Source organism: Artibeus jamaicensis, unplaced genomic scaffold (assembly GCF_021234435.1).
Source record: "Artibeus jamaicensis isolate MK-2021 breed Jamaican fruit bat unplaced genomic scaffold, CSHL_Jam_final scaffold_1019, whole genome shotgun sequence".
In the NCBI taxonomy this organism is placed as follows: Eukaryota; Metazoa; Chordata; class Mammalia; order Chiroptera; family Phyllostomidae; genus Artibeus; species Artibeus jamaicensis.
Window position 1 is genome coordinate 22,163,701 of NW_026522025.1, and position 10,641 is coordinate 22,174,341.

The 10,641-nt window shown below is 40.4% G+C and overlaps 1 pseudogene; it reads right to left on the reverse strand.

The window, feature by feature from the left end:
* Nucleotides 1-4,723: 4,723 nt before the first annotated feature.
* On the reverse strand, nt 4,724-5,851 carry LOC119040014 (carboxypeptidase A6-like; annotated as a pseudogene).
* Between the last annotated feature and the right edge of the window lie 4,790 nt (nt 5,852-10,641).

A 10,641-nucleotide genomic window follows, 5' to 3' on the forward strand; every position in this document is an offset into this window, starting at 1 on the left:
TTAGTATCTGTAAGTTATTGTTATAAATATTATCTGTATTTTTTTTGTTACATACAACTTTATACTTTGAGGCTTGTATCTGTGAATTTGCAACTGAAATTTATTTTGCCAATGTTTTCTGATGAACTGAATAAAGCTTCTGTTGTAGCATGTCATGCAAACACATTATTGTGTTTGTGGTTGATGAATTATGGCTGTAAATAACACTATAGTTTAAAAGCCCACCATTCTAAGTTTATTAAACATTTTCCATTATTGTGAAAGTTTCAGTCAATTTGTCATTTTGGTGTGTGTTTTCGACAGTAAGTTGACTTTAATGTCTTTGAAATATAACAACTCTTAATTTAAAAAATTTCATTTTGTTCTCAGCTGTGTCAGGAGTACATTTTAATAGGAAACTTATTTGTTGATTATTGCACTTACTCAACAAAAGAACTCATGAAAACATCTAATTTGGCAAATTGTCTCTTTTGGGCTCACTAATAAAAGTAATGTGAAAGGAAAGGCAGAGCACTTTTCAAAAATGATCTTTTGGGGTATCTCATGTCAGAAATGAAAAATGGGCTGCCAGCATTTGTTTCTTCAGGGGTGACAAAGGAGGCTAAGAAGTCTTTGGAATTTCTGAGCTATGTTTCTGGAGCAGAGACTCTGCTTTTTCTCCCTGGAGAACACTCTGTAGGGATTGTGACTCAGACCTGAGATCTGAACTTCAGTGCTTGATCCTAAGTCACAGTGGGTGCTTGACTCAGAATTTATGGAAGGAAGCAGTGCACCCTCACTCATTTATGCGATTTAAAGAACTAAATCAGTACTCACTTCTTGTCTTTCATATACCAGTCAGGAAAAATAAAAAGGTAATGAGGAAAAAATCTTAAGAATCTTAAGTTTTTAAGTCTTTGTTTAACTTAGCAGATTTACATCTGGCTGAGGACTGGAAGTAATAGTGGAGTATTTGTAATTCTATTCTGGTAATCATAAATGCAACCAGAAAGCACTCATGTGGATGTAAGTAACTTACTATCTGCCTCACACCAGAAGCAACAAAACTACATCTCACAAAGAGAGAAAGGGGAAAAAAGTGTTTTGTTTTGTTTTGTTTTGTTTTAACCTGCTACTCCACTTGGCCAAAAACAAAGAGTGACTGTTGACTATAGTCACTCTATCTAATCTGGTGAAATTGATGCTAATGACTTGGGTTTTAGTCTACCTGTCCCAGGCACAAAGTGGTGCGGTCAGCTTTACCTTTACCAGATGTCCAGGAAAGCCCTTGTAGTCTAGCCAAGCTCTGCACTGTTAGCGGCTGATAGCATTTCCCAGCTGGATATAATTGGCATCATTTAGCTCAGGAGGTGCTTGATTGTGAGGGCGCGTTCTCTCTCTTTTGTCTTTTTCCTGGACTCACCGCCCTCTGACTGTTAAGAAAGTTTTTACAAACCACATCACTACCCTTTATAGTTCCAGAGATGAATGCCCAAAGTTGAGGCAAATCTTCCATAACAGAGAGGTTCAGAGCTGTCAAAATGAGATTTATTTATCCTGCATCTAAAATAGTTAATATTAATTATGAAAATTGTTAATATTAATAACTAAAATTTATTTGATACAAACATATAACTATGTTTTTATTTCAATTGGTGGAACACAGAGGTCCTAATTTTACAACTTGAAATTAGGAAAGAATTGAAGTATTTCCATGTTAGTAATGATCAGTGTAAGCATGTAGGCAGCAGTGTTTATTTGCTTAAAATTGACGGTGATCAAGCAATTTTTATGAGTATTGTAGGTAGACTTTTGTTGGACTAGCAAAGCCCTGGATAACAAGTAGTTACCTCTTAGGCATTCAGAGATTCCTGAGCTGAACGAGGGCAAAATAACAGGTTTGCTATGCAAATCAATTAAGTCACCAGTTCAAACATTGACACTGAAGTTGCACTAAGTCAGTACCTTTAAGTGATTCTTGTTAGTAGGTAGCATGAACATTTAGCAGTAATTTCACATTATGCAAACGTCATTCTTACAAGGTCACATTACTTTTTCAAATGATAAGTACATCTGTTTTGAGTGTATCATAATAAACACAATTAGAATCATAGTTCATGCTTTTAAATATTGTTGCAAGTATTTGAAAGCAGATAGCCATAGTATTTCTTGAGTTGGTAAATTATGCATGTAATTACTCTAGTAGCATTATGAGACTAGATGGGATCTTGGGACTTTGTTATGGCATGGAGGGTTTTACCTGGTAGTTGAAGAAATGCTTCTATTTAATAAAATACACAGAACAGGAATCATTTGAATTGCCAAAAGGACATTAGCTCAGGAAAATTTCTCAATGACCCCCACCCCAGTAAATAAAGGAACCGAAATTAACACTATTTGATTTTTGCTCTTTTGAAGCACAACTAAATTTTTGAAAAGAGAAATTGGTTTGAATTCAAAACAAGTTCAAGTACACTAAATAATGTCGAAGAAACATCTGCTTGAATTTGATCACATAGTAAATACTATTTTGTAGTCTGCTTCCCCCTTTAATATAATAAACACTTTTTCAAGTGAAATATTTATCTATAACACCATTTTAATAGATAGTACTACATTGCTGAGATAAAACCTTATTAGATATGTAGGTTATTTTCATCTTTCACTATAATAATCTAACAATGTGAGAACTTTCAGTGTGCCCTCTCTGAGCACAGTCTTAGATGTATTTTGTTAGCTATTTACAGCCACCTTATGAAACAGATTCTATTGTGATCACCATTATTTTAGAAATGTAGAAATTAAAAAGTAATATGTCCAGGGTTTCAGTGAGGATGACTAAAGCCCGTATTTGAACCTTGCAGCTCAATGACCCGAGAGACCATGTCCTTGTGTGCTTTAAGCATTCTCTGTTTCAAGTAACATCACCGTGAGCCTCTTCACAGCTGCCTTTTTATTCACATTCTATTTCCCATGTACAAATTCTTAGAAGTGGAATTGATTTGCATGCATAGTTTTAAGATTCTTGAAATTCATTAATTGCCCCAGAAATTCTGTACCGATCTGTGCTTCCACCAACAGTGTCCAAGGTGTTTTCCAGAGTATTTGTCTATTGTGCCTACCAATGGAATTAATAGAATCTTAATTGTTTTCCAATTTGATGCTCAAAAAGATAGCTTTTAAAGCCTTATGTCTCATTTGTTACTTGATATAAATTTTTAATTTACATTTCAGAAAAATAATTTCTTGACAAAAGCTTATAGAAACACAAGCTACCACTTTTGCTATCTTTCTTGCTTCAGTTATTCTGTATAAGTGGCTAAGTGAACATTTTTTAGGATTTGTTCAGCTAAGGTGTCATTCACTTGATATCAGATGTTTTGCTTCTGTACCTGGCACTCAATACTATCATATTTTATTAGCTTTGTTGGTGATTATATTGAAACCTTTATGTATGTACATGGCCCTTCACACATTTCAAATGCATTTCTGTCCATCATCATGTCTCCACTCAATATATGAGGGGACTAAAATGAAAAAAAAAACAAACTTTGATTTACATAATTAAGCCTTTGGTTTTAATATACAAGAATTCTCCAGAGCATCAGATTATTTTTGTAAATTTGTAGAGCTCTCAGGAGTATAAGTTCATGAGTGTTTCCCCATTGCTTGGGTTTTATAAGCAATTCTAAAAAAGACAGACTTCCATGTGCTCAGAGGATGTGAAGACTCTTGCAGGAAACACCCCCCTGCCTCTCTACACGGTGCCAACACGTGCAGTACTCACCAAGAATCCACCAAGGACCTGCAGGTGGTGGGGACTGAGAGCAGCGCTTAGGTGTGGATGGTGTATTTGTGTGGGTATGGGGGCATCACAGGACGAGAGAAGGCTGTTAAAAAGTAAGAGGAGAAATAATCCTGGGAAGAGCTTGCTTTCCATTACATTCCACAGTGTCATGTGGTAAACACTCTGCTGATTGAATGAAGTTGATAGGAAAATAATCAGAATAATGCTCATGCTTGAGCACCCTAGGAGAACTTCAAATTCCAAAAGAGCTCTCCTTAAATTCTCAAAATATGCCCTGGCTGGTGTAGCTCAGTGGATTGAGCGCAGGCCTGCGAACCAGAGGATCGCGGTTCAATTCCCAGTCAGGGCACATGCCTGGGTTGCAAGCCAGTTCCCTGCAGGTCAGTTCCCAGCAGGGGATGCATGAAAGGCAACCATACATTGATGTTTCTCTCCCTCTCTCCTTCCTCTCTAAAGATAAATAAGTAAAATAAAAAAAATTCTCAAAATATTATTTCTCACTTCAGCAAATATCTTTTTTTCTTGAAATTTTTTAAAATTAAGGAATATGGTTCTTGCCATTTGAAAAGAACCAAGTGATTGAACATCATTGGTAGATCTGAATCAAGAATAGGTGATTTATTAAAGTGACATTCTCAATTTGTACATTTCATGAGAAAAGAATAATTGGAAAATATTCCCCACCTTAATCCAATGAGATTCTAATGGGATATAAAATAAAAGCTTTTGCTTACAAATAACTAGGCTATGCTCTTAGTTATTTTTTTTACCATTTTAAAAATTGCTACAGAGACTTGAATTGCATGAGAAATTCCTTTAAAAGTCTAGAGATAGGTTCACTCCAGGCAGTTGTCCTTCTCTTTAAAAACAATTTTCATCCATTGTCAAGTAGCTCTTGTGCAAAATCAGCTTTTTCTCTGGCGGTTGACCTGACCCTCAGGTCCTGTCAGGGGTACTTCTTGAGTAGGGGTACTTCTTGAGTAGGTGCACTGTGACATCCTTCACAGTGAGCATGGTCTCCATACAGGGGGGTTTGATGAGTACCTCTGGGAGTAAAAACCCAGAATGCCCAGTGTCATGTAGTTCAAAAGAAAATGTGTAGTGTACTCCATTTTTATAGGCCCAATCCATTGAGCTACCAGAACTCACATACAATGTTTTGGAGGCAGGTCCATATCTATACCAATCGAAGTGCATTCACAGATTTGTAAGCTGCAGATTCCACACAGCTAAGATTGGGGATTGTTGCATATTTGTAAGAATAGGGATACAGCAACATCTGAGCATATGCATGAAACGAGAGGTAAGCTCTAATGTGCTTCTTGTGTTTTTGAAGGAAGTTAGCTACAGCCATCACTTCCAGCTCAGATTCTGGGAAAGGTCCACAGTACTTATTATCACATGGGTGCATAGAAGCTCCCTCAGTGCACCATTTCACTCTCCAGTTCTGAGTGGCATCATCTCCATGGCACTGAAACCTTGAGTTCCTTGATCTTGTTTTTCTTCAAAATCAATCATTGGTCCAGCTGAAATAGTATCCATCAATGTTACACACAGGCATGATATAGAAATACATCATTTTTCTCATGATTGGATCACTCCTATAGGTTAGAAGAGCTTCTTTTACAAACCACTGACAAAAGTCTGGACCAATCCATTCTCTTGCATGAATACCACAGTCCATCCAGACAGCTTTTTGTAAGCTCGTAATCTCCTGCCCAGCTTTAAAATGAAAAGAGATCTTCCCTCATATGATTTTCCAATAGAGAACATGTGAATGAGGCCCGAATGAGTATTATTCAAATGATGCATCCAATTTTGAATCTCTTCTAAGGGATTATAAACTTCATAATTATATTCAGAGAGGGATCTTCTATTTCTCTGGGCTTGCAAACTGCTTTCCTGTTCTAGTGCTTTCTGAAGATCTTCTATGAGGATCTTGTATGGGATGTTGGCTTCCTGTAAGAAGGCTAACGAAACTTGGGAACCATTTTGGGGAATACAGACATCAGTAACTGTTCCCTCTGAGATATAGGAGATACTGCTGGGCTGCCACAGGTCCATCGGTCTGGATGAATGGTTGTCGGACTTCCGTACAGTTCAATTTTCTGTCTGTTCTGGTTATGTTTTTGTTTCTAAATCTTTGTTGTCCTTAATTCTGGTTGTGTGAGGAGGCACAGTGTTTCCACCTACGCCTCCTTCTTGGCCAGAAGTACAGCAAATATCTTCAATATGCCTGTGGCATTTTGTTTAGCACGAGATTCAGGACACCTGGATTTTTAGCACATTCTCTGACACCACTGAACTATGCAACAAGGACTCTAGGCCTCCCTGAATGCCAGCTTTCTTAACATTAAAAGGAAGACTTTGTTATGAAGCTAAAGTGAGATGATGTAAGTAAGAGACATGATGAAAACATACCCTATTAATAAAGGAGGATAGTAGCAGGAGACAAGTTGAGGCGGGGCTATTGGAGCACCAGGAGTCTGGCAAGCCCGGTCCTACCCTAGGCAACCCAAGAGGACAGTGCTTTGTCCACTCTTTAAATAAGTCAGAGGTTCGAGCATCTATGCTGGTAATGCGTTCCATGTTCTCAAATGAAGTTCTTTTCTTATCCCAATGTCAAAACAAATGGAAAACATATATTTGCTATCTACAAACTCCCATTTGATCTTAAAGAGTTTTTCAGGCAAGCGGTGGTGTCATCGTCTGTAATTTGGATATAGAACAATCTCTATATAATTTAGCTTACAGAGGTGATTTGAATGTTTGCAAAAATAAGTTTTTTTGTAATCCAGAAGATTTGAGAGGGAAATGCTTGTTATAAATTTAATTTAAAAATATTTACTTCCTGGAAACAAGGTGAAGTCCCTGGAGAACCAATGCTAGTTATTAGCTCATTTCTTTCAAATGCGCTAGGATGAGTCTGCTGCTTTGCCAGCATGGTTCTGAACCATAAAACTTCATCTTTGGTTGAAACTCCTCCACGTAAGGCCATGTGCAATTCTCCTAGTTATTGTTCATCCTTTAGAACATGGCCTGGTACAAGTCATGACAATGATTAAACACGTCTTGGGAATTTTGGTACATAAAGCTAGCTCCTCATCATGGCTTGCAACTTGCAGAAGATCAGTAATAGAAGGAAGATGGAAGAAGGGTAAGGAAAATTCTAACAAAGACATGGATCCCACCCTCTGACAGGCTTGTGCTAATGTTAGGGTAGAAGAAGAGAGACAGACCAGCGTGAAGTGGATGCAGCCAGAGTCTGCAGGGAATTCCTGGGTTCTGAGGAGTGCTCTGAGCTCACACAGGTCCAGGGGCAGGGTGCCAAGCACCAAAGAGGGCAGAGTTGCGGTGATTCCGAGCTGGCCTAGGAGCAAGCAGGTCAGAAGTGGAATTGCCACCTCCATGCGCGATTCACCTGCCAGAGCACTACTCTGAGAGCAGGCTTCCAGCCTCTGAGAAGCATGACTTCATTCTGATCTGTCATGGGCACATGTGGAAGCTGTGGTGGTCCCAGGGCTGCTGAAGCTGTATTCCAGACAAAGCAGAGACGAGGAGAAGCACTGCAAAGACTTTGAAATCATGCAGTTTGAAGTCCTGGTTTTGCCACACCCCCTTGAGTGACTGCGGGTAAACTATTGAACTGTTCTTGTGCCTCAGTTTTCTCATCCACACAACAGAATAATACTAGCACCATTCCCAAACAGTTACTGTGACAACACAATGAGATAATGTCTAGAAAGTGCTTAGGAAGGTGCCTGGTGCATAGTAAAGCCTGAATATTAATCTATTAATTATTATTCTTTGGTAAACTTACTCTTCCCATCAGAGGGGAAAATGCCACTAGCTTTCACATAGCCTTTCTTCTCCCTTCCTCATCTCTCTCTTCCTGGTGAGTGAGTACTCATCTTCTAGGACCCAGCTCGGGCATTATCTTTCCCCAGGACATCTTCCCTGTCTGTTCCCACTTCACACCCCAGCCCAGTGTGGCTCAGGTGCCGCCTTTGTGTCCCATCATTTCCTCAAAGGATATCTCTACTTCACACATTTTATTATAATTTATTCTTTCTCAAGTTTGTCCCAAGGTTAGTCTTTGAGAAAGACCAGAATAAGGACTATTCATCTGAGGGTCATTGACAGAGCAGGCTCTTACTGAGGGTAACGACATCCAGCCTGCTCGAAGGGGCAGACCCCTGGGGGCACCCTTGTCCCTGCTGGCTCCTCAGCCTGGGCTCTGCCGTGGCCCATGGAGGGTCTCCGACTTGGAGAGACCTGCTTCTAGTTCTCTTCAACTAAGCAAAACAGACGGTTAGGCTATTATCCAGTCATACAGGCAAGAGAAGCAGCCAAGGCACATGTTTGTATCTTAGTTACCCAAATTGGCTGACTCCCTGGCCTGCAGTTACTGGGTAACTGCTCAATCTTCCACTTGGTTTTCGCGTGTGTAAATGTGGTTGCAGTCCTTCATTTCTGTTGAGCGGCTCCTCCCATCATCTACCTAATACAGCTTAAAACATAACATTTACCTCTTGCCATGTCCACAGTAGTGCTTCTGGGCTGTCAGTGGACCTCGCTCCATTGGTATTCCACATGGGCTGAAATATTTCGATGGGGGGTCATTTTAAATTGTCTTTAAGACCTGTATTCTGATTAATCTGCTGTCAACTCTTTTTTTGGTTTGAGAGGAGAAGAAGCCACAGACACACGCATGCACACACACGCATGCACACACAAACTACTCAGTTGTTAAGTTCACATGCTGCAGACTTTCCATACTTTGGCCTCAGGTTCAGGAAATTCCTTTCTCAGTAACTCTTCACCACGGCTCATTGTAGTTAGGGAGTGATCAGAGAGCTTGGTCTCAGATAGTAAGAGCCTCGTTCCAAACCCATCCTAGTCCAACCTTATTACCTATGTGACCTTGGGCGTGTTACTTACAATTCATCACATGCCATTTGTTTTACCTTTGAAAGGTCTCTAGAATCCACCTACTTCCCCACATCTTTTCCACTAACACCTACTGAAGCCACCACCTCTCATCTGGACTGTTACAATAGCTCCGCAATTGTCATCCTGGCTTCCATCCCTTCTCTCCCCCAAAATGTATTCACAGAGCTCTATTTAAAACCCAGGATAGCACTTCTCTGCTTAAAATTCCTCAGTGGCTTCCCCTCACATTCAGAAGAAAATTCAACATCCTGGATGGCCTTGAAGGGCACTTTGTCATCAGGTGGCCACCCCCAGCCCCCACCTCATTAATTTTTGACCTCATCTTCTGCACTTGCCCCCACTCACTCGCTTGCTCACTTCCAACCATACTGGCCTCCTGGTCTATGGGAAAGTGGGTGAGGTAAAACAATGCTTAGGGATTCAGGACAGGACACATCTACTCTGCCACTTCTGTGTAACACTGGGAAAGCCGCTTGATCTCATGGAGCCAGTTTTGTCTTCTAAAGTGAACACACCACTACCTACCTATGTGGCAGTGTTACCGTGAGGGTTAAGTGATATAGAAAATATAAAGCAGATAGCCCAGGAACTGGAATACAATTGGCCCTAAATCAAGAAGTGGTGGCTACTGGAGTGAGGGGTGAGGCAACTTGCTGGAAGGGAACAGGTGGTCTGAAGCGGGAAGGCAGTGTGGGAGTGTTCCCTGAAACACTGACACAGGGTAACACCCTTCCTCACAACCAGGTCTTCAGTTTCAAGCCAATTTCTGCTGAAGTTCAGCCCAAGTCCTTTCTTTTGATGTTCTTAGCAGACATACTTATACTCCTTTCTATCACTTAGCCATCTAAATGCCCTGTTAATCTCGCCTGCACAGCCCACAGCTCTATTGTTCTGGCCTAACGGAGGCCAGTGCCTGGAAGAACTTATTCCTCTGAAGCCCAGTTCCTCCTGACTGCCTCTCATGCCCTGACTCCAAGTTCTCCTATCACTACTCAGCCATGGGTTCCATTTAATAAAGGCTCCACTCATACTGAGGGGGAGCTGTCAGTCTTTGCCTGCAAAATTGGCTCACTTATTTTTCAGGCTTCATGGTATTTGCCTGGTTTCACTGTTGAATGAACACTGGTAGACCGACGACTCTGCCAAGTCCATTTTTTGCTCTTTGAGCAGATACCCACACTTTTCCATTGCCAAGGAAGCGGCCAGTGTTTACTGTTCAGACTCTCACCTTTCTTCTTACACAAATCCATACTAGCCCAGGTCTGATGTCTGCTAAATATTTTTCTTTGTTCAGTGGTAGGTTCAAGACTTCAGTGTTCCTGGGTCAAGAATTTCTTTTGGGCTATGGAGTCTCAGAATAAGTAGATGTTGGACCAGAATCTTCTAGAGTAGTTGGAATTTTATTAAGTTAAATGAGCAAATAATGTAAAATAGTGTTTCATAGCTCAGGGAATTGGGTAAGTGCTATCCATTGGGCCTAAATAACAGCACCAAATTTGTTGGCCAGCAAGTCGAGCAAAATATGGAGAGAGCTTCCCTGTGAGCTCTCTTGACTGGCTTTGTAGATTTCCCCCCAGATTGTTGAATCTCCTGGCGGCTCTGTGGACCTCAGGAGTCAGGAACTGCAGAGGGCTTTAAACTAATTGAAACACATGACCCATCTACAAATATTTCTTTATAAAGCAATGACTGGAAAACATAATGTTTTAATAAGCTGTCTAATTCGGTGGTTCTATAATTTTAAGATACTCAAGAGTTACCCTGAGACTGGGGAGATGTTTGATTCCCAGAGACCCTGATTTGCCAGAGACCCTGATTTGCCACATCTGAGATGAGGACTAGAAATCTGTCTCTTATAAGCACCCTGAGGGATTCTGCAGCAAATGATTAGAAATTACACT